Source organism: Benincasa hispida, chromosome 12, assembly GCF_027475165.1.
Source record: "Benincasa hispida cultivar pf3 chromosome 12, pf3_genome.v1.1, whole genome shotgun sequence".
Classification (NCBI taxonomy): domain Eukaryota; kingdom Viridiplantae; phylum Streptophyta; class Magnoliopsida; order Cucurbitales; family Cucurbitaceae; genus Benincasa; species Benincasa hispida.
The window spans coordinates 567019-592189 of NC_143489.1; the positions used below are offsets into that span (position 1 = coordinate 567019).

General features: G+C 36.6%; 1 non-coding gene across 1 annotated transcript; it reads right to left on the reverse strand.

The window, feature by feature from the left end:
• Positions 1-1791: 1791 nt before the first annotated feature.
• Positions 1792-1863, reverse strand: TRNAD-GUC (transfer RNA aspartic acid (anticodon GUC)). Its single transcript has one exon. It is a non-coding gene; the product is annotated as a tRNA-Asp (tRNA).
• Positions 1864-25171: the final 23308 nt, after the last annotated feature.

Consider the following 25171-nt stretch of genomic DNA (forward strand, 5'->3'; position numbering starts at 1 on the left):
AGCCTTACATGGGCTTGGGCCTAAATGATTTTGGGCTTGGGCCTATTCTTATCTCTAGTATAAATTTCTGTCATGGGCTTGAGTTGGGCTAGACTTGGGTTTAAGCGATTTTAATCACATGACCTGATCCAATTTATAATTTCCACAATAAGCTTGGGCTTTCATTGTAGTGATGTGGTGAAATTTAATTGACCGAAATTTCTCATTCAACAATACGTTGTGCGCATGGTTTTAGTGAAAATGATACGTATTATTTTAATGTAAAATTATATAAAATATCCTCAAACTCAATAGTACTTTTAAAAAAATGTAACCAAGTTTCAATCATGTCGACTTTGAAAAAATTTCTTCTTAAACTTGGAAAAGTTTTCTTCTTATTCCATTTTTTTATATATAAAGTTTTCTTTTTATCATTGAAGTTTGAAATTTATTCCTAAAATACCATTGGATAGTTTCTTTTGTCTTCTTTAAAGTAAGATGAATATTGATGATCGACTAATATGTATAAATTGAAAGACATACATGACATCATTTATGAAAATTTCTGCAATAACTAATGTGTAACAGTTTGTTATGTAAATGATTTAACGATGTCTTTTGAGATTAAATAAATGATAATAATCTTAATGTTTTACGAGTGTATTTGGATTGACTTTTCAAATATTTAATTAAAAAAAAAACAAATCATTTTAGCAAGATATGTAATATTTGGCAACCAATCCATAACTTTAAAATTGAGTTTAAGAATAAAATCTTTCTTTAAACACTTGTTATAAAAATTTAAGAAATGATTTTCAGTGTTCAACGTGAATCACTTTCAAATTTTCATAACATTTAAAAAATATTAAAAAATACTCTCACACTATCGTCATGACTATTGTCGACGCCCACTATGGTCCACCAAATACCATCGACATGATCCCACCAGTGTCCTTGTCAACTACAAGTTCACAAGTGAGAAGAAAAGATGAACAAAATATTGACTTGCATACACATTGTTGGTTAATAGTCCTCTTTTATAATAATTTGACATTACTAGGGACATTTTGAGTATAGAGTCAATCAAACAAAATCATATAAAAAAACATTTTGGAGAAAATGCAACCAGATACAGGAGTATATTAGTTCTAAACATTTTTTAACAAAAGTTTTAAAAGAAAATCCATTTTCTGAAAACAGGTTACTTACCTATAAGTCCTTTTCTGACTAGGAAGCATATGAGAATGCTGAAACTAATTACTGTTACGACTAGTACAAGTTGCTCGTCTCTTTGGTTAGTCTCGTGCTCTTTCCTTCTCCCCTCTCACTTATGACTTTTCGAGAATCGAGGGTTCGAGTATTGCTATCATGGAAGTGTGTTTTAAGCCTCTTTTTGACCTTTGCTTTTGTTGCACTTTTACAAAGGGTAACTTTCTTCTATATTATGTATAGACCTCAAACAAAACTCACATTGTTGTATAAATCTTGTGTACTTTTTAATTTTTTACACATCGACCATCATCTTAATTTTCATGGTTTATTTTAACATATATATTTTTAATAATTTTAAAGTTCTAAGATATTTGTTTAAAATAAATTTAAAAATCCAATATCTAAAATTTGAGGGGCATAATTGAAATTTACAATAGAGTTGGGTATGATTTCGGAAACGACATGGAAACTCAAAATCATCAGAATTGAAGCCGGAGGCCGTGGAAGAGAACTATCATAAATAACAGAAGGAAACCAAGTCCATGACGACGTGTTTCGTTTACCATTAGGAAAAAGTTTTGAAAAACAATAAAAAAGAAACGCCGTTGCCGGGGATCGAACCCGGGTCACCCGCGTGACAGGCGGGAATACTTACCACTATACTACAACGACTATTTTGAAACCAAAAGCTCGTCTTAAAGATCTAATTTTATTATTAAAAGTTATCGTACTTCCAAGAAGGTACAGTCGAGCAATTTCGAGAAAACATTATTTTTTAAAATGTTTATCAAATGGTATTTAAAAGAAATTTTCATGGAGAAACTATTAGTATATATATAGTGTTGTTTTGAAGCATTAAAAGAAACGTGTATTTAATTCATTTTTGCAATTATTGAACCCAAGAGGGAGAAAGGTGATGATTTTATAAGTCCACAACAATGTGACATTTGTTTAGTGAACATATTTTCTTACCTACCAGACCAAGCACCAAAGTTGAAGAAACAGAAGACTATCTATACTGATAATCCATATTTTAATTAAGATCGATTCTCAATATTGTAAAATAACAATTACAAATTGTTATAAATATCTTAATTATGTATAAATGTTCATATATTACATATCTTTAATTATCTTTTCCTCTATCTTCTTTGTATCTTTATCTTTTTATATCTTATAAATTCTATAAATAGTGGTAATTGAAATGTCTTTGAAATACACAACTAATAAAGAATGAACTTCTTTGCTTCTTTTTTTCCCTATTTTGTTATTGGGACGAAATTGAAAATACTGTCAAAATTGAAGATTAAAAAATAAGGCTTGTAGTTATTGGGGCATAATTGAAATTTACAATATTTGGTATGGTTTAACCAAGTTCGTAACGTTGTTTTGGTTACCCATGAGTTAAAAACATGATGTCGTTGCCGGGGATCGAATCAAGGTCACCCGCGTGACATACAGGAATACTCACCACTATACTACAACAACAATCATGCATTAGTTAGATATATAATTACTTGACTCATAAAATTCCAAAAAGGTTATATCAAGTAACTTCGTTAATAATTTATGTTTAAAAATAATATTTAATAAATTTAATCAAAAGAAAGGTATATAGAGAGACTATTAACAACTATATAGTGTTGTTGCATTGACCAAATTTATATTATTGAAATTCTTGTATAAAAGAAGAGTAACAAGAAATAGGAAGACTCTTCAAGCTCGTTGTTATAGGTAGCATATGTTTTGGTGGACAACACATTTTTTTTTATCTTACCAACCATGCATCGGAAGTTGAAGCAAAAGACCACCAACACCAACAAATCTTTTATTATTATTATTATTATTTCAAAATTTGATAGTTCAATCATTCTTCCTTGTGGTTGTTGGACACGAGAAGAAGAACGAAAGGAGAAAAAAAAAACATATGACAACTCTACAATCCCGTAATGATGGCACATTTTGCTTGGTGTAAAATATTTTCTGATTGGATAGTCCAAGCACCAATGTTGAAGAAACAACACAAACCCAATTTCAATTAAGATATCAAATTTTCATCAAATATCTACATTTTATACTCATTTTTAATTTATGTGATCTAATGTCTGTCCTTCCAAGTCATTATTTTGAAAATTAATAAAAAATAGAATTTATGAAATGTAGTTTTTATTTTTAGAATTTAATTAAGATTTAAAAAATACAACAACCAAAGTGTGAGGAGCATGATTTTGAAAAAGCTTAAAATTAAAAATTAAATGGTATTTCTGTTGTGAACTTTGAGGAGCACAACGGGAACACGGATACCAATAAAATATAATATTAAAAAATATATAATATAATATAATAATAAAATAAATAAATATTAAAATAAATTAAACATAAATAAACAAAATAAAATAAATTAACAAAATTTAAAATAAGAAATTTCTCTAAATTCTTAACTTTTTCCAATTTTCATGGACTTTGCCCAATGTATGCGTTCCAAAACCGACTAAATGCCTCGATTTATAGGCAATTTGGCAAGTAAGAGGTGGATTACATGGACACTAATAGTGTGTAATCTTGAGACACATGGACAACATATAGAGTGATGAATAAGCGACACATGGCCAATGGACACTAATAACGGGCGTCTACATTACACCTAATTTAACATATTTATAATACTCTCCCTTAGATGCTCATTATATATGAAATATGCCTCGCTAAAACCTTATCAGGAAAAACCCACTAGAAAAAAATAAAGGAAAAAGTGTACATATTTCATATAATCTGATACTCTTAAAAAGTATATTTACTCCCCCTCATGAAAACATCACTTGAGATCTCTGAGTTGCCACATTCCAATGTTGTGCACTAGCTTTTCAAAAGTTGCGGTAGGGAGTGTCTTTGTAAATAAGTTTGCCAGGTTATCTTTCGAACAGATTTGTTGTATAACGATGTCACCATTTTCTTCAAGATCACGAGTGTAAAAAAGTTTTGGTAAAATATATTTTGTTCTATCTCCTTTAATATAATTTCATTTGGTTTGTGATATGCATGTTGTGATGTCTTCGTATAATATCGTTGGAACATTTTTACTAGAAGACAAACCACATGTTCCACAAGTGAGTTGAGTCATTGATTTCAGACATACACATTATCTACTAGCCTCGTGAATTGCAAGAATTTTAGCATGATTTAAGGAAGTGGTTGTTATGGTTTGTTTCATCGATTGCCATGATATAGCAGCTTCTCCACATGTGAACAAATAACCTGTTTCAGATCTAGCTTTTGGATTAGATAATATCTAGAATCTGCATAACCAACTAGATCAAAATTTGATTTATTTGAATAAAACAAACCCATGTCGATCGTTCCTCGAAGATAATGATGACATGCAGAAATGCATATCATCCTAGGCCTTTTACTTAGAATTATGAAGGTTGTTAGGTAGAATATGCGGCAATCATGTTAGGAATTCACGAGAAAAAGAGTTTGCGTCGATCAACATGTCGAATCTCAGCTAACCCGTTATTTTGCATTAATTATGCGTTCAATGTTCTATTTTTGTAGCTAATACAGGAAATGGACACAAACGCGGAAACCGGACCATCGCGTAGACGACCGCATGCGGAGAAACACTCCATCGCAAGGGCAAACGCATCGATCAACACATGGATGTTGCCGTAATCAGTCGTATGCGTCCATCGCATGGGATTTGTGCTCGTCAAGCGATTGCGGTCATCATGTAGAGTTGTGGTATTAAGCGAATGCGCTCATTGAATGATTGTGGCTACGCGACAACACATTCTAATGGGATCAACGCAAGGTAGGTGGAATGAATGCATCAACGCATCTACCTCGAGAAAAACCAAAAGATGATGTTGACATTTCACCTACCACGCCGTTAGTGGCAGAGGTTCAGAAAGGATTAACATGCCGAACGTCAGACTCAGAGCAGTCCAATTAATGCTGTCGGTGACCCAAGCTCTATAAATAGAAGCCGATGAGCAGAAATTCATGTTATCTGGGGAGGATCCTTGTGATCCGGGGATTTTCCCCGCGATCCAGACAAACGCGTGAGAAGATGGCTAAGAGTTCTTCACCTCCTTCATCCATTCTGAGTGACGACCAGAGCCTTCGACCGGAGCTAGATCTCGAGAGAGCCAGTTTCTCCGCCCATCCATGGCACCACCGACAGCATTGACGTACATCCGCTGGCAGCAAATCTTTGCTTCCAACCAGTCATTTCCTTTTCCTTTCTTTTCTCATATTGTATTATATGACATCTTGAAATTAAGGAATTAATACAATTTTTTTTCAATGCATTTCTCTGTTCCTTCGACCTCATCTCCATCTTCTTTTCTTATCATCTTTACTTTCATTACAATACTTAGTGGGATTGCTTGGGTATCGCATACTTAGTCACGTGGATTAGGGATATGAAGCATGTAGCAACCCACCGAGAGGTGTACACTGCGCGAGTGTGTGAGTAATCTTATTTGCTTGGTGTGAAGCTGTAGCAATGCATGTCTATAGGCTAACGCATTGCTTGTCTATGAGTGAAGTCAGCAACAATCAACTGCCCGGGAGGGTAAGTGGTTGGACGCATTAAGCGATGTATGCATTATTCTCTAAGGATAGTAACAATCTTGCGTCAACCAAGTTCATGCGATTGTCTTGTATTATTGATGCTTCATTCGTCCATTATGGATACTTGGGAGGGTAGTCTATGGACATGATCTAGGCTTGGGAAGGTCAGGTCAGAATCTAGGCTTGGGAGAGTCAGATTAGAACACATAATACAAGAGATAGGAGCTTAGGAATAAGCACTTTTTGCTATTAACCCATCGCATGCATCCTATAGGATACGATTGTGTGTGGTCACCGCAACGTTGTGTGCATTTTGCATCATCACATAGGAAAAGAGTAGAGACTTAGGAATAAGCTTTATGGACACTTTTGCATTCAACACATGTGTCCTAGACTTAGGAGCACCGCATTTCCATTAGAAAATGATTTGTCGTGCATGAGTGTAGCATGATCACATTGGCTTGCGTTGACTAGGGTTGCCCTTGCGGTCATTTCTAAGGGTTGCAATGAAAACATCTCCGCATTTTATCTATTTTCCCATATATTTATTTCAAGTCAAGGTTTGTTGTGTCTCTACCTTTCATGAAAATTCTCATTGCGTTGTCTGTTAGATAGGAGTAGGAGTAGGATTAACTTAACAACATCCCCTCCATTCTTTTATTTATACCGCTGCATGCATATCACCGCATACATATAGCTACAAGTCCCTGTGTTTGACCTCTAATTACCCGAGAAACTTGCGTTCGCGTTATACTTGGCGTGAGTGCAAGAAAACTTGTGGCAGGACGCATGGTCATCGCATACATTCATTAACGCATTATTAGTCCAACGCATGACCATCGACGCATGACTATCAACACATATCTTAGGAACATGCATCGCATACCGCATCCATGGGATTTTGGTTGTCGATTAAAATTGACTTCTAATTTTTCGCCACCAGATAAGGAGTATATGCTTAATTATGTTTCAATGTATTTTTGTTGGAGAAGAACTATATCTTGCTAATAAATTTACTAAAAATGCAAATTCTGGTCTTGTATAATTAGTAAATTATATAAGTGCACCAATTGCACTAAGATATGGTACTTCAGGACCAAGAAGTTCTTCATTGTCATCTTAAGGTCGAAATATATCTTTCTTCACATCTAGTGAATGAACTTCCATTCGAATGTTCAATGGATGGGCTTTTTTCATATATAACTTTTTCAAAATTTTTCCTGTATAAGTTGACTGATGAATATATATTCCATCTACTAAATGCTCAATTTGTAAGCCAAAGAAAAAAATAATTTTTCCGAGATCTTTCATCTAAAATTATTTCTTAAGATATTCTATTATCTGAAACTCTTCAGGAGTCCCAGTTATATTTAAATCGTCAACATATACAGTTATATATCAAATTATGACTATGATTTTTATAAAAACACATGGACATATTGGATTAATCTAATATTATTTTGATATCTTTCTTTCAACAAATATCTACTCAAACAATTGTAGCACATTCGTCCTGGTTGTTTCAATCCATATAATGATCTTTATAACTTTGTTGAATATAATTTTCATGAATCAGATTTATATGTTTTAGGTATTTTAAATCCTTCGGGGATTCTCATATAAATATCATTATTAAAAGTTCCATATAAATATGTTGTGACTACATCCATAAGATGCATGTCCAGATTTTCATTCACAGTTAGATCAATTATAATATAATTGCATCCACCACTGGAGAATACGTCTTCTCATAATCCATACCAGGTATTTGTGTAAAACCTTATGCAACTAGTCTTTCTTTATATCTTATGAGCTCATTATTTTCATTTCTTTACTAAAAAAATGGCCATTTGTATCCCACAGGTTTGACACCTTCTGGTGTTCGAATTACTGGTCCAAAAACCTAACGTTTTGTGAGTTTAATTCTGTCTCGATTACTTCTTTCCATTGTAACTATCTTTTATATGTCGACATTCTTCAACAGATTTTGTTTCAGAATTCTCAGAAATAATATCAAGAGCAACATTATATGCAAAAATGTTGTCAATAACTACATAAGTTCGGTTCCATCTTTTTCCTGTCATGACATAGTTTATTGAAATATAATTATTATCTTTATGTATTCCATCTTCTTCATTAGTCATGTCATGAATTTCTTCATGGGTATGGGAACCCACTGGTCTACCATGCTTCTAGCGTGTCCCCAGTGACAACTTCCTGTGTTAGGATATTAATTTTCGATGGAACATTTACAGCTGGTATATGTGATTTAGTTTACTTTCTTTGCATTTATAAAAGCATCTGGTAACTGATTTTCTATATTTTGCAAATGAATTATCTTTTAAACTTCAAGTTCACAATGATCTGTACAGGGATCTAAATGAGACAATAACGATATATTCCATGTAGTCTCTTTTTCCAACTTCTTAATTCATCCCCCTAATATTGGAAAACTTGTCTCATTAAAATGGCAGTAAGCAAATCGTGCAGTAAATACATTACCCGTAAAGGGTTCAAGATATTTAATAACTGATGAGGAATCATATCCAACATAAATTCCTAACCTCATTTAAGGACCCATCTTAGTACGTTGTTCTAGAAATTGGAACATATACTACATATCTAAAAATTCTTAGATGGGAAATATTTGGCTCATGGCCATAAGCTAATTGTAATGATGACTACTTATGATAAGTTACTGGCCTAATGCATACAAGTAACGCTGCATGCAAAGTAACATGTTCTCATACAGATGAAAGAAGCTTAGCTCGCAAAAGCAATAGTCTAGCAATTAACTGCAAATGTTTTATGAATGATTCTGCTAAACTATTTTGTGTATGAACATGAGCTACAGGATGTTCAACACTTATCTCAATTGACATACAATAATTATCAAAAGCTTGGGATGTAAATTCACCAGTATTATCAAGACAAATGGTTTTAATTGTACAATCAGGAAATTGTACTCTTAGCTTAATTATTTGAACAAGTAATCTTATAAATGCAAGATTTCGACTTGATAATAAGCAACGTGTGACCATCTACTGGATGCGCCTATTAATACCATAAGATATCTAAATAGTCCATTTGATGGGATAATAGGTTCACATATATCACCATGATTTTGTTCTAAAAATGCAGGTGATTCAGTCTCTTCTTTTACTATTGATGGCCTAATGGATAATTTTCCTTGAGAGCATACATCACATGATAAATCATTAGATTGAAGAATCTTCTAGCTTTTCAATGGATGTCCACTTGAGTTCTCAATAATTCTTCTCATCATTATAAACCTTCAATGACCTAATATGTCATACAAATTTATAAATATGTCTGGATTCATGAACTTCATGTTCATTGTTGCATATGTTTCAATTACTCATATATGAGTATAATATAATCTAGAAGATAAAGCAGATAACTCTTCTAGTATACGTTTTTTATATGAGACAGTAGATAAATATACTCAATATTATTCTTTCTATTAGAGGTGTACATGGGTTGGGTTGGATTTGGTTGAGGGTGTTTTTTGGACCAATCCAAAAATTTGGGTTGGTTGGGTTGGTAACCTGATAGCTCTCATAAAGAGCTATTATTCCTCGCTTAATTCGAGCTCGTTACGGATTTTACGTGTTTATTTTCCTATTTTGTAGGTACTGAGGAACCAAGAGGTAGAATTCGCAATTTGGAGCTGATCGGGATTAATTTGAAGCAATTTGGAGGTGATTTGAGCATTTAGGCTTCAAATGAGTCAAAGAGACTAAAATGTCCCTGCTTCAGCATTACAACGCTCGTAGGTTGGGTTGGCCTGACGCTCACCCAACATTGTAAAACAGAATGGGAAGTGTTGCAATGCTACCCATCAGCGTTGCAACCCTATGAGCTTTGACAGATGGAGAGCCTCGTGAACACATAAGTGAGCGTTAGTGCAACGTTGGACTTCTTCGCCTGATGCTTTTAATCAACTGCATCAACATTGCAATGCTAGTTCTAGCGTTGCAGCATTGTCCTATTTTCTATAAATAATCTCCTTCGATTTTAGGTCAATTTATACTGAAAATTGTATTGATTCTCAATGGAGGCCGAGGAGAGGCCGAAACTTCTTCCTTTACCTTTATGTTTTCAGTATCATTAGGATAGTTTTTCATTTTATTTCGGATTATGAACGTGTATTTGGACATATCTCGTTGGTTTGTCTATAAATTGATGAGGTAATTCTCTATTTAGTTCTTGGATCGAACAATTTGTGTAATTCAATGAGTTTTCTATCTAGCTTTGTGTTTTAATTTAAAATTGTGTTTTCTTTGAATCTTGCTTGATTTTGTTTTGCTTTTGTGTGTTGGATTGATGCCCCTATCATAATTGCTTATCTTCGCTAGTTAAATTCAAGCTTGCACATATCCTTGTAATCGTCCATGCTTTGAGTTTACCCATTGTAGCATCGATTAGATGAGCATGCTTAGTTGTATAGGCTGACCTTGAATCTCTGCATCACATGTTTAATTCAGATTTAAAGAATAAATTGATTGTTTGAAAAAGGCTTTTCATGACACTTAATCAACATAGTTGAATCATAAATCTTAATGCATGTGTTTCTAGTTTTTTATGGCCGCTAAGGACCCAATTGTATCTAGGAGCATGTAGGTTAGTTAGGGTATGGTCTTTCCAGCCTTAATTATGAATTAGGATGCTTGATTGTTTTAGAATTAATTGATTGTCGGCCTTTATAAATATTAGTTAATTCACATCAATTGGGTAGCTATGCATACATAATTCGAAGACATGATCCTTTGATGGAAAATAATGATTTAAATTATATTGAATTGCTACTTGATCTAAGAATTAGATGAACCAATTACCATTTCATTTATCCATAGCAATTTATATTTCTTGCATTTTATTCAAATTACAACTAAAAATCAAATCCCATTTTTAATGTTTTTCCAAGGTCAATTTTAATTTAAAAGAAATGAATTCAACGCTTCTCTGTTGTTTGACCTTGCACTTACCACTGTTACTACATTTTAATAGTAATAGGAGTAGTTCAGTGTATACAAATTTTCTTTTGATCATGTTTGAAGCTTATTAACGACGTAAGTTTTGGACTTGTCAAAAAATGGTGCCATTGTCGGGAAAGCACGTCAATTAATTGAAGGAAATTTTCAGAAAAAAATCCTTTGAGCGAAAGCAAAGATCGTTCCAAATTCCATTTTTATTGAACATAAAGTTTTACAGTAAAACAACAAGCAGATATGCATTTACTTAAAATTACAGCATGCTTAAAAAACAAATACAAAGAGTTTCAGAAACCCTTATCTTTGAAGAACTCTTTCTTCAAGAATCCCTCGTACAAGTCATGAATGGAACTCCTTCCTCACGGATCTCCTTCTTCACGCACGAACACCACTACTCGAGAACCCTCTGTATTCTCTTTGGAATTAAAGGATTAAAGCAAGAGTTGTGGGCTTTGCTTGAATCCATGGAAAAGGGAAAAAGATGGAGAGGATGAGAAGGATGTTTCTACAGAGAACTTTCTCTTGGAGAGAACACTTCTTCTCTGTGATAAAATTGAGGAAGAAGATGATCCTTTCAACTTCTTTAATCACACGTTAGTTTTCTTGAGAAAATGTGGGGAGGAAGTTATAACTCCTTCCTTTTTTTTTTTTATTAATTTCAAATAAATAAATAATATTGATATATATTTAACAATTACTTTATTATATATATACATTGTATGTTATATCAAATATAACATATAGCCTATAGTTTTATCTTGCATCAAATACAACATAAACTATAGATTTTATTCTCTCTTAACTATACATGGCATTTAATATAAATCATATTTATACTAAATCCACTTATATGAATCTCATCCATATGATATTTGGATCATATCCAAATATTTTATTTCTCTCAATATAAATCATATTTATATTTAATTACATGAATCTCATTCATAATTAGTATTTAAATCATATTCAAATTCCTCACATATATAATATATTAAATACATTATAATTAATTATATCATATATAATTAATTCCTTCAATTAATTTAAACACTTCAAATTAATCCAAAGATTAAATCCTTATTGAACTACAGTGGGGACCTTATAGACTTGTAGATTGAAGCCCCAACTGTACTCGGATAATAAATTAAACTCTTTAATTAAATTACCCAACATTTATTAACTGAAAATCACTCTACTAAAGATCGACAGTTGCACTTTTCGCACTATAGATAAATTTCTGTGTCCATTGGATATAACCAATCAACAGTGTGATGACCCTTCACAAATTGCTCGTAAGTATAGCTAGGCTAAAATATCGTTTTGCTCTTGTAGTTACATCTAACTCCTTAAGTAACATTGATCCCTAGTGAACAATAAGTCATAATCCCACTATGACCAAGTCCCTCTCAGCCCAAGAGAGGGTGTAGCTACTATGTTCAAGACCCAGAATCAGCCCTTAAGGGAGCAATTTATCTACTTGCCCTTGCATCTAGGAATGAGTGAATTCTGTCTTGTATAGCTCTGTTCCCAGCTTCCCAGACAGACGAATCCCCAAAATGGTAGACTTGTTGAGGTGGAAATTTGGCCACTCTCACCTATACAAATCAAAGGACTTCCTTCATGAGCAGGAGTCCACAACTCAATTAGGATTCAGGTCATGTCACCTATGGTCATCCTAGTAAAATGTAAGTCTCTATTATTAACGACGTTATATAAAGAGACTAATCATTTCGTGGTTCGGTCTTATACAAACTTTTTGTATAGGATACTCTAGCTCATATGTTTCCACATGAATGATTAGGATTAGATCATTTGAAGCACTTTACAACACTTGTAACACCTACAAAGCGGGCCTTCTCCGTAGTGTCACCAGGATAAGGTACCCAGTCTTATCCATCTACTACAAACCATTTAGGTTATTATTTAAACAAGATCCACTTGTATGTCTCTACATACTTATTTAAATTACATGAAATATCCTCGGATATGTTGGGATTGGTGTCCTAATTCTCTCGGAGTCTCGTAGGTTGTCAACATTGTACACATTGTTATTAATAAAATAAGAGTTATTTTATTTGCATTTAATCATATCCAATAAACAAAGATCCATGGTTATTGTATGCAAACTTAAGCATGTATATGAGATATACAATTGGATCATGCCTTAAGTAATAACCTAAAGGTCTGTAGTATAAGGATAAAGAAGGGATACCTTATCCTGATGACACTACAGATATGGCCCGCTTTGTAGAGGTTTACAAGTGTTGTGAACTACTACATATGGTCTGATTCTAACCATTCATATGGAGACATGCCAGTGAGAGTGTCCTATACAAAGAGTTTGTATAAGATTAGACCATGAGATGATTAGTCTCTTTATATAACGCCATTGATAATTGTGACTTACATCTCACTAAAACGACCATAGGTGACATGACCTTAATCCTGAGTGTTTTGGGAACTCCTTCCTATGAGGGTGGTCTTTTGATTAGTATGGTGAGAGTGGCTAGATTGCCAACTCAACAAGCTTACCTTTTTTAGGATTTTTTTGATTGGGGAGCTGGGAACTCAGTTACACAAGATGGAATTCCCTCATTCCCTGAAGCAGGGGTAAGTAGATAGATTGCTCCCTTAAGGGCTGAGTCTGGGTCTTAAACATAGTGGCCACACTCTCTCTTTAGAAGAGAGGACCCAGTCATAGTAGGACTATGAATTATTGTTCATTAGAGGAATCAGTGGTACTTAAGGAGTTAGATGTAACTATACGACAAAATGGTAAATTGGCCTAGCTGTACTTACGAGCGATCTGTGAAGGGTTATAACACTGTTGATTGGTTGATATGGACACAGAAATATATCTGTAGTGTGAAGAGTGTAGCTGTCGATCTTTAGTGAAGTGCCTGACAGTTCACGGATGGTGGATCTCGTGACTAAAGAGTTTAGTCAGTTATTCACGTACCGTTGGAGCTTCAAGCTACAGGTCCATAAGGTCTCTTTGGTAGCTCAATGGATTCAAGTTGAGAATAAGATTTTGGGTTGATTTGAAGTGTTCAAATTAACAAGAGGAAATTCAATTATATATGATATGATTGGTGTGATGTATGAGATACATCAAGTGGAGGAATCAATGTAAATATGATTTACATTAAGTACCATAAAAAAAAAAAAACTATGGTTTATATGTTTCATAAGATGAAATATTAAAACTATAGGTTATGAATAGAAAATGGTAAGTTGATTATCATATTTATTTATAATATATTAATTATATCATAATTAATTTCTTTTTCTCTAATAACCGATTGAGTGAGAGGTTATTGGTGGTTTTATGGTAACTGTGATATAAAAAGAAATTTTTTTTCCTAAAATTAGAAGTTACTTCATTCGAAAATACTCACGGATAAGCTATCAAGTGAAGGAGTTTCACTAAGTAATAGCGTTCAGAGACTAAATGATCGTTTAAGAGTTGACAATACGATCGTTGACCTTTTGATCATTGTTACAGGATCGAGTAGTAGAAGTTTATGTGATAGGCTTCATTTACTAAACGATCGAGCACATCGTCTATACGATAGACAACGTCTTATTTCCCACTTACTCAATCGTCTACTCGATCGTAGACCTCCAGCCTCTTCCTCAAGCCAAGATCAGACATAGCCCACAACTTCTAGATTCACACACCGAGAATACCAAGGTACCCATTGTGGTGGTGTCCTCACTCCGTTCGTGGATCAAGTTAGACTCGATTAGGTTCGAGGAGCTATTGGCCGTTCGTTGTATTCATGTTCGTTGGCTATACGGTCGTTGCGTTCAAGTGTGCTGATCTTGGACACTTGTAGATTGATCGAGGGATTCGTGAAGAATGGTTCTTCAAAGGTATGCATCCTTTATCCCTTGTGTCATTGTTTAACATGCTGTAATTTCTTGTTGTGCTTGACCTATTAATTTCCGTTTTTAGACTGTAATTGTTTATGTTCAATTCAAATGGAATTTAGAACGATCCCTTCCACTGCTCATGGAAATCTTCATGTTTGATTTCCTTCAATTGGTATCAAAGCCAGGTTTTCTGATATTCTAAATCCCGTTTCTGTTTTGAACTTCTTTTATAGTCGTGGTGGGTTTTAAGTTTTTTTGCATTGCGTTTAAGCGTTAAATGTGTTTGTGGATGTGTTGATGAATGTTTACGGGTTAATTGCCTCTATTTAAAGCTTTCTTTAAGTTTACATAGTGTTAATTTCTAAGGGCCTCTACATTTTTTTGGCATAATTAACAAGCAATCGAGTCAATATTCAAGGTGATTGAAGTTGTTTGAGTCGTTTGTGATGAAGTTTCAAAGCATGGAGATGCATTCTCATCGAGGAAGAAGACCAAGGGTTAGTCGTATCGTGTAGCCTAAGGTAAACGATCGTTGAGTGTTGGCTAAACGATTGTGTAGAAAAGTTTTGCGCGATCGTGTAGTATTTACTAAACAATTGTTTAGCTAATGCTAAACGATGGGGTAAAGCGTTTACTCTATCGCGTAGCGTTGGTTGCTCGATCGTGTAGACGTTGGAGGTAAATGATCGCGTAGAGCATTTGATGCTCATCGTTTAATAAAAGATGCGCGCACTAAACGATCGTGTAGTTAGCATGCTTCATCTTATAGTCACTGACTACACGATCACCCGGTATACGATATCTTGATGCTTGCTCACCGATCGTTTAGACGATTGTGATTCACTGCATCGTTATCGTGTAGTTGATTGCTTAAGGCTTGTGTTGCACAATCGCGTGCCTTCATGCTTCATCACATAGTCAAAGGTACACGATCGTTGCTAAACAATCGTTTATGCTCACACAACGTTGCTAAACGATTGAGTAAAGTGTTTACTCTCTAGTGTAGGTGATAACGGGCAGAAATGCACGTTATTACATTGCTAAGTTAGTAAATAATGAAGGTTTGCATTGATAAAATATGTTAGATTGCGTCCAAAAAGCATTAAGTTTCTAACATTACAGTCACATGCGTTCATCGCATAAAAACAACTAAGTTTTGTATTTTTATACAGAATATGCATTGACGCAAGGCGACAAGCGTGATCACAAGAAATCATCGGTCGAGCGCAGCATTACCGCAAGACTTTGGGTGATTTGTGCTTGCAAGCATCTTCTCAAGAAGGATTGCTGCATAAAGTCGATGCAACTTGGTGGGCGCATCTAGGTTAAAGGCATAATTAATCACGATGGGACAGAAAGCTGATGACAGTCGAATCCGAATTAAGTTGACAAGCCGCTAACGATAACAAGTACACTCAGGTTTTCGGCGACAAATATTCGGCACATCAGTCAGAGAATTAAAGCCATCCCATCTGTGCAATCATAAGAAAGAAGCCGCCTTTCACCCCGAAGCTCTATAAATACCGAGGGAATTCTTCAGAAAAAGAGTTCGGATACTTAGATAAATTTCTCCATAATTTAGCCTTGTCCATAGTTTTCCTTTTTATTTTAAGGCAGAGCAAGAGAAGATCCGAGACGCTGGAAGATTGCTCAGGGTAACTTGAGAGAGAACCCAGAGGCATAGAAAGCAGAGAGCGAGCCGACTCTCGCGAGAGCGAGATTATCTTTTGAACACAAGTAGAAAAGACAGTGTAAAAGCCTGGGAAGCAAGAGATTGCTACCAGGCTCTTTATTCTCTTCTTGCATTGTCATCATCGCATTTTATCTATGATCGCATAACATGAACACATCCTAGGAAGTGTTAGCCGAAACCTTTCTCAACCTGTTCACCGCATACTCATCGCATCTTCTATTTTATCAAATCTTTTTTAAACTCTGCCGCATTTGTTTATTTTTATTACCGCAAACAACATTCCCAACAATTACTTGATTTATTTGGTTACCGCAAAGTCTTCTGAGAAAGTACCACCGCATATTGTTTTCCTAAGTCTTTGAGTTCGACCCTGGACTTACCAGGAAACTCAGTGGGGTTTACACTTGGATTCCACTGAGAAAACTTGAGTGCTCAATGCATTTTCATCATCGTATTTCATCCATAATTCCACCTCATAAAATAACGTATCAAGCTTTTAGTACCGTTGCTAGGGACTTTGGCAAATCAGTGTGCTAACAGTAACTTTTATGATTTCTTTGCAGACTCTCAATCTTTGGTGAATTACGACCTGGAGATTGAGAGGAACTTCACACGGAGAATAAGAAATAGCCACCAACCACAACAGTCAGATAAAGAAGATATGGCAGAGCAGCCTGGAAACGGAGCACCAAACGAAAAAACATCATGGCGAATCCAATCCTACTGGCAAATGATCGTAATAGACCCATTAGGGACTATGCATCGCCAAACCTCTATGATTTCCCTCCAGGAATCATGAGGCCTGCCCTTGACGGAAGCAGATTTAAAATGAAACCGGTGATACTGCAGATGATCCAGACTGCAGGACAATTCAAAGGACAGCATGGCGAGGACCCGCATGCCCACCTCCGTAGTTTTATAGAAATCTGCGACAATTTTGTGTTCCAGAACATCTCTTGCCGAAGAAGTTCGACTAACTTTGTTTCCATTTTCTTTGCGTGATCAGGCAAGAAAATGGGTGTATTCCCTCGAGCTAGGAGAGATCACTTCATGGGAACAGGTCGTAGAGAAGTTCATGAAAAAATATTTTCCACCTATTGAGAATGCTAGAGGAAGGAAACTAATCACCAATTTTGAACAAGACATGTACGAATCGCTCAGCGATACCTGGGCGAGGTTTAAGAGGTTGGTCAGGGACTGTCCACACAATGGATTGCCAGACTGCCTTCAGATGGAAATCTTTTATCATGGTTTAAATCCCGCTTCGCAGACTGCTGCCAATGCGACAGCTGCTGGCTGCCTGCTAGACAAAACGTATGACGAGGCTAAGAACATCTTGGATCACATCTTTAAAAACCACGAGGATTGGAGAGAGAGTGATCAGAGACTGGGAATCAAGGATAACGATGCAAGTAATGGTGCTATTGCTTCGCTATAGAATAAGATGACCACAATGATGAACCTAATTCAAGGAATCGCGATCAACAGCCCAACACCGTAAAGTGGGTAAGTAAACACAATTAATCAAAACACCATAAGGTGTGCGACTTGCGGTGATGGACATGTAATGGAAGAATGCCCACAGAATCCACAGTCTATTTACTTTGTGAAAAATAATCCATTTTCTAATACCTACAACCCCGGGTGGAGAAACCACCCCAATTTTGCATGGAAGAATCAGCAGCAGAATTTCCAATCTGTGGCACAGAAAGAAGGGCCATCTGGATTCTTCCCGCGAAATAACGGTTAGACAAGCAATCAAGCCAGTAGCTCGCAACTGCCGCAATCATCCTCCTTGGAAAGCTTATTGAAGTAGTATATCGAGAAAAATGAAACTGTGCTTCAAAGTTAGGCGACGTCCATCTGTAATCTAGAATTACAGATGAGCCAGATTGCGAGCGAGCTAAAGAACAGACCGCAAGGGGTCTTGCCAAGTTCAACAGAACTCCCGCGCAACCCAGGGGGATCAGGTAAAAAGCAATGTCAAGTAGTGACATTGCGAAGTGGAAAAACTGTGGAAGGAGAAAGACAGAAGCCTAGCCGGATTGCTCCCATTGCATTGGACCCTGAGATTACAGTAACTCAAGAAGAAGAAAAATGAGCAAAAGAAGCAATAGAGCCAGAAGTTGCGTCCACCTCAAAGTCGACAGAGAAGGGGACCGTGAGAATGCAGTTACCACCTTTCCCATAGAGACTCGAAAAGAAAAAGAATGATGAGGTACAGTACCAATGCTTCCTGACTATGTTAAAACAATTACATATTAATATTCCGTTCAGTGAAGCGATTGAGGAGATGCCTGCTTACGCAAAGTTTTTGAAGGATATGGTAACTAAGAAGATGGGCACTGGTAAGTTTGCCACGGTGGCTTTAACACAAAGTTCAAAATCAATAATTCCACCGAAGATGAGCAATCCTGGGAGCTTTACTATACCTTGCTCTATTGGAGGACTGTATATTGGGCAAGCATTGTGTGACCCTAGAGCCAGCATCAACTTGATGCCTTTTCCGATCTTTAAGCAGCTGAATGTGGGACAACTTGCGCCCACAACCATGACTCTCCAACTTGCAGATAGATCTCTAGTGCGTCCAGAGGGGAAGGTGAAGGACGTGCTGATCACCATCAACAAATTTATCCTACCAGCCGACTTCATCACCTTGGATTACGAAGCCAACAAAGATGTGTCCATCATCCTGGGGCGACCATTTTTATCAACAGGTCGTGCCCAGATCGATGTGCACAAAGGAGAGATCACTTTGAGCATAAATGGACAGAAGCTCAAGTTTAACATCATTCGTGCCATGAAGTTCCCTGACGAAGAAGACCTGCATGAATCTAACGACAACCAGAATTTGACTGAGGAATAAAAGCTTGACGAAGAGAATGAAGAAGAGGATGCAAGCGCATCCATTGTTACATGTAATGCGATCATAAAAAATACAAACAAGGAAGTTGAGATGATCGCAACCCAAGAAGAAGAGCTAACAGTAAAAGAAGAAAGAAAAACAACGCAACCGTCCTTAGTAGAACCACTAATAATGGAATTGAAGACCCTGTCGAACCACTTAAAGTATGCATTTTTTAGCAGAATGACAAGCTGCCAGTAATTATTTCCTTGGAACTTAATGAAGACCAGAAGAATGCGTTGATGAGCATTCTAAGGAAACATGTGCGAGTAATTGGCTAGATGCTTGCAGACATTCAAGGAATTAGCCCAGCGTACTGTATGCAGCGAATTCATCTCGAAGAAAATCACAAGGCAACGATCAAACATCAGCGCAGACTCAACCCTGCGATGAAAGAGGTCGTTAAAAAGGAGATCATTATGTGGTTAATGCGGGCATTATTTATCCGATAGCAGATAGCACGTGGGTCATCCCCCTACAGTGTGTGCCAAAAAAGGGTGGCATGATGGTAGTCCCGAACGAAAATAATGAGCTAATACCGCAAAGAACCGTCACCGGGTGGCGTATTTGCATGGACTATCGCAAGCTGAATGCGGCAACGAAGAAAGATCATTTCCCTCTACCGTTCATTGATCAAATGCTAGATCGTCTAGCTGGAAATGACTTTTACTGCTTTTTGGATGGCTATGTCGGGTATAACTAGATTATGATTGCTCTAGAAGATCAGGACAAGACCACATTCACCTGTCCATATGGGACTTTTGCTTTTCGCCGCATGCCATTCGACCCCTGCAATTCGCCGAGCACGTTCCAAAGGTGCATGATGGCCATTTCAGACTATCTTGAGGGCTCTGTTGAAATCTTCATGGACGACTTCTCTATCTATGGACAAACCTATAAAGTTGTGTGGCCTACCTAGGGAAGATACTGAAAAGATGCGAGGAGACGAATCTCGTTCTTAACTGGGAAAAATGCCATTTTATGGTAAAGAAGGGCATCATGCTAGGGCACAACGTATCACGGGACAGGTTGGAGGTGGATAAAGCAGAAATAGAAGCAATAGAAAAACTCTCACCTCCAACAAGTGTAAAGGCTATACGAAGTTTCTTGGGGCATGCCGGATTTTACAGACGCTTTGTCAAAGACTTTTCGAAAATAGCACGACCGCTAAGTGTGTTGATGGAGGTTGATAGAAAATTTGATTTTGACGACAATTGCCTCAATGCATTCATGATTTTGAAGAACGCGCTGACAACCGTGCCCGTGTTGATCGCACCTGATTGGACACTTCCTTTTGAATTATTGTGCGATGCAAACGGGTATGCGATGGGAATGACTCTGGCATAGAAGAGAAAAATAATATTACATCCCATCGCATATGCAAGTAAGACATTGAATCCTGCTCAGACTAACTATACCACCACAGAAAAAGAGCTACTTGCGGTAATTTTTGCGTTGGAAAATTTTAGAGCGTATCTGCTGGGAACAAAAGTACTCATCCACATTGATCATTCGGCAATAAAGTATTTAATGAAAAAGAAGGATACGAAGCTGAGGTTGATCAGATGGGTTCTCCTCCTCCAAGAATTTGACATAGAAATAATTGATTGCAAGGGGACAGAGAACCAAGTTGCGGATCACTTGTCCAGATTGAAAAATCCAGAGGTTGACCACAATGAGTCAGAGGTGAGTGCGGTGTTCCCAGATGAGCAGCTGTTCCATATTGAAGAATTGCTTTGGTATTCTGACATAGTCAACTATCTAGTTTGCGAGAAATTTTCAGAGGATTATACTGACCACCAGAAGAAAAGGCTCAAGTACAAATGCAGATCATATTTCTGAGATGAGCCGAATCTGTATAAAAAGGGGGCAGACCAGATTCTGCGACTATGCATACCAAATGCTACTCCACAACGCATATTATCACAATGTCACGACTCACCATATGGTGGCCACTTCGAAGGACAGTGCACTGCAGCTAAAGTGTTATAGAGTGGATTCTACTGGCCAACATTGTTTAAGGATGCAGCTGACTACGTGATAAACTGTGATCGGTGCCAACGCACAGGTAAAATTTCATGGAAACATGTAATGCCTATGAACATAATCTTGAAACTTGAGTTGTTCGACGTATGGGGTATCGACTTCATGGGACCATTCCCTCCCTTGAATGGTAAAAATTATATTTTGTTAGTCGTCGGCTATATATCCAAGTGGGTTGAAGTAGTGGCATGCGCCGTAAGCGATGCAGCGGTAGTCTCTCAATTCCTGAAGAAAAACATTTTCTCTCGTTTGGGCACCCCACGTGCCATAAAAAGTGATGAAGGGTCCTACTTTGTCAATCATAATGTCAAGGAACTGCTGCGCAAATACAACATTCTCCACAAAGTAGTGTTCATTGCTATCGTGATTCGAGCTAGAAGTGTATTGTATAAAATAATATGGAAAAATAAGTTCCAAGTATGAATGATGCGTTGATGCTTTGATGCATTTATGTATTCGTAACGTGTTGATGCGTTAGAGATGTGCAACAGAACGCACGACACTCCTCTATTGACGTTCAAGTTTTCCTAAATCAAACCTAAGTATAAATCCAATTTAGGTTTCTGGTAAGTCCAGCGTCGAACTCAGGGATTCAGATTAAGTTAACGCAGACCTTGCATTGTAGCTGTTGTAGGGGTTTCCTAAATGTATGAAGAAATGTGTCATTTACACTAAGGTGTTGTGTGTGTGCGCAAGAAGATACAAAAGGGTTGAGCAGAGAATGATGGGTCGTGTAGAAATGGATTTTAATGCAAGTGGTATGCGTCGATTTAAGATGAATGTACACGAACTAGAATGTGATGTGAATGAAATGGCTTGCTTATCTTTGTTTATGCATTAGACTCTTATTCGACACTTCTCAATACGAATAACATACAAAACCTATCTCTAGAATGCATGCATTAAACACAAGATGCAGTAAAACACTAGTAAGTCTATCTCTAGATGGACTATGCATTCTAACTTGATGTTGGCTTATTTATTCTCTCGAATAGTCTAAGCTACAGATGCTTTTACCAATTGATCAAGTTGGCTTAAGTTTTTTAGATGGAATTTTGCATGAAGTATAAATGCATCCAACATAAACAAGAAATAAACAATGGCAAAGTGTGATAGATTAAATATATGAATTTATAAAGAAGCAGATTGTCTTTACAAAAGCAATACTTAATCAGATGAAAGAATGAAAGCGATAAATGAGATGAAAGGAACTGAGTCAAGCCATAGAGTACAATCTCTTGTATCTCTTTGGCTCAATTCTAGTTGTGTACAATCACTTGTATAAGAATTGGACGAAATGTCTCTCTCAAGCTCGACTTCCTCCGCTCCTTGATCGGCGATGATGGTGGTTCTCTTTCCTTCTGCTCTTCTTGGCACCACAGCACAGCTCTAAATATCTAAAACTACGACTAAGCTAATATTGAGAGTGAGAACTTGAAATTTTCTGAACTTCGAACTTTGGAGGGATTTCATCTATTTATAGGCGTTGATCATCCCTAGCTTGGTGATGAGCAGCATTAAAGTCCATGCCCTGGTCAGCTGCCTGACACTCAGAAGCTTTTCAGACACAGCTTGCTGCAGGTGCCCATGCTTGTAAGTGGTGATTTGACATAAACAGCCTAAATCAATGAATCTTCCTTGCGTTGAATCCCTCCGACGCATGGCCCATGCGTTAGAACTTGCCTGTAACACTTTCTTAATCATGCGTTAGCCTCTTGTTGAAATCCTGCAATATAATGCGTTAGTGCCACAGAATTTTAGTAATAAACATTCTTTTGCATGAGTTTGCTAATGTTTAAGTAATTCCATACGTTTCGTCTAAAAATGAGGAGAATTTATCATTAAAAACCTTAATTGTTCCAACTTATGAGCCACAATAACTTGTATTTCTACAAGTTATCACCACCCCCAAATTTGAACAATGCTTGTCCTCAAGCATTCCATAAATAATTCTTTGTTATCTCCCTTGTCTTTAGTGTGCAGAGTTTGCCTCTCATCATATTCAATTATAAGCTTGAGACAAGAGTTTGGAAAATGTAACACAAATTGACACTTTTCTAAAAGGAATAATGTTTAGTTTTGGGTGCAACAAGCCTTTCATCAACAACTCCTTTCGTTTCTCAAAACATTCCCATTTTTTCTAAACCAACAATACGTTAGATGCTTTTTAAAATAGATGCCGGATAAAAAGAAAAAAGTATGAATTTTCAATTACCCATGTGTTGTTCTAGGTATCCCACTTTCATTTTGGCTTGCCCCCATGGGTGTCATGCGTGCATCCAACTACGGGTGAGAACCCTTCACAACTAAACTCATATCTACATTTATGCGTTTCATGATACAACTTCTTTAAACTAGATAGAGGAGTTTTATGGGACGCACTGGTCTAGGAGACTTAACTTCGTTTTGGCTTGCCCCCACGGGTGTCATGCAAGTATCCAACTATGACTAAGTGCCTGTTCCAACTTTTTAGCTCATGCCACTTTGAAGTTTTTTTTCTTTTAGAGTAATGACAGAGAAGTTGCGTTTAATATTTTTCTATTTTGTTCCCTTTCTTTTTTGATGTACTCAATTAATGCGTCTTAACTCGGATTTCCTTCATCCCCAAATTTGGAGATGAGCTAAATTCTCATTGCTAAGAAAGAAATAAAATTTTGAAAAGGCTTTGAGAGTTCCAAAAGGAGTTTTGATTTAGAGCTTACATGTGTTAGAAAGACAACATGTAGTCTTTTTAGAGAAGTTTAGGCTTTGTTGATTTTCCTAACGCCTACTCTATATTTATAGATTTCATGTTACTGATATCATTGAGGTAAGACAAAGCACAAGACTAGAAAATGGCTAAAGAACAAAAAAAAAGTATGCTAAGGTCAAACGCAAGGAAAAAATGATAGAAATTTTTCATTTATTTTCATAGGATAACATGAAATAAACAAACAAGGCAAACAAATACAAAAGATCATAAAATAAATCAAAATACAAAATAACCAACACCCCAAAACTTTATTGTGCTGGCGCATCATCCCTACGTTCTTCTGTAGGATCTTCATCCATAAAGCGTAAAGGGTTTCTAAGATGAGTAGGTAATGGAGGCAGGGCAAACATTCTGACTAAGACCTGATTAATTTACTGCATTGTATAAAAAAATTGGTCTTGCATTCTTCTTGTTTGCTGCCTTAAGTAATCTCTTAGAACCCTGTTTTGTTGTTGAAGACCTTCAATGGACACGACCAATGGTCTGAGTTGATCACTAATGAAAGTTTTCAACTTCTCAATGTCAGTGCTGCATTGAGGTGGTGTTGGCTCTTCACTTCTTTCAACTGGATCTTCAAAATTTACTGCGTTACTCGACCCCTAACCCAGTTGGTTCAAAAATGGTTGGAGGAGGCAAAAAAGTGGGAATTGTAATTGGTGAGGGCTAAGGAAGGGGACAAGGGATGTCTTGATCTACATCAGTAGGCTCTTGATGCGTTGGATCAAGACTCCCTTCTCACGGGGCCACTGGTGAGTTTTGAAGAGTGAGGTTTAGGTTTGGTCGTGCTTCTTCATTCGTAAGTGCAAGCTCTGCTTCATAATCTTCATTCTCTGAAGCTTCATCGTTGTATTCAATAATCCAGACGCGTCTTCTTTAGGGGGTGCATTTGGATGATCGAGGTGTCGTTACCACTTCTTTGCGAGGTAGGGCAGGCTGATGCGACGAACCATGAAGCAAACGCCTGATTAACTTGATGTCCATCAGACCATCAGTCTCCTCATAATCATCCCTCAGAGGGATGCCCCCGCGTTCACATAGTGCATAGATCAGCCATGGAAAATACAGTTGTCCTCGTGGTTTGTTCTTGATGGCTTTGATTTGATCCCTTAATATTCTTCCTA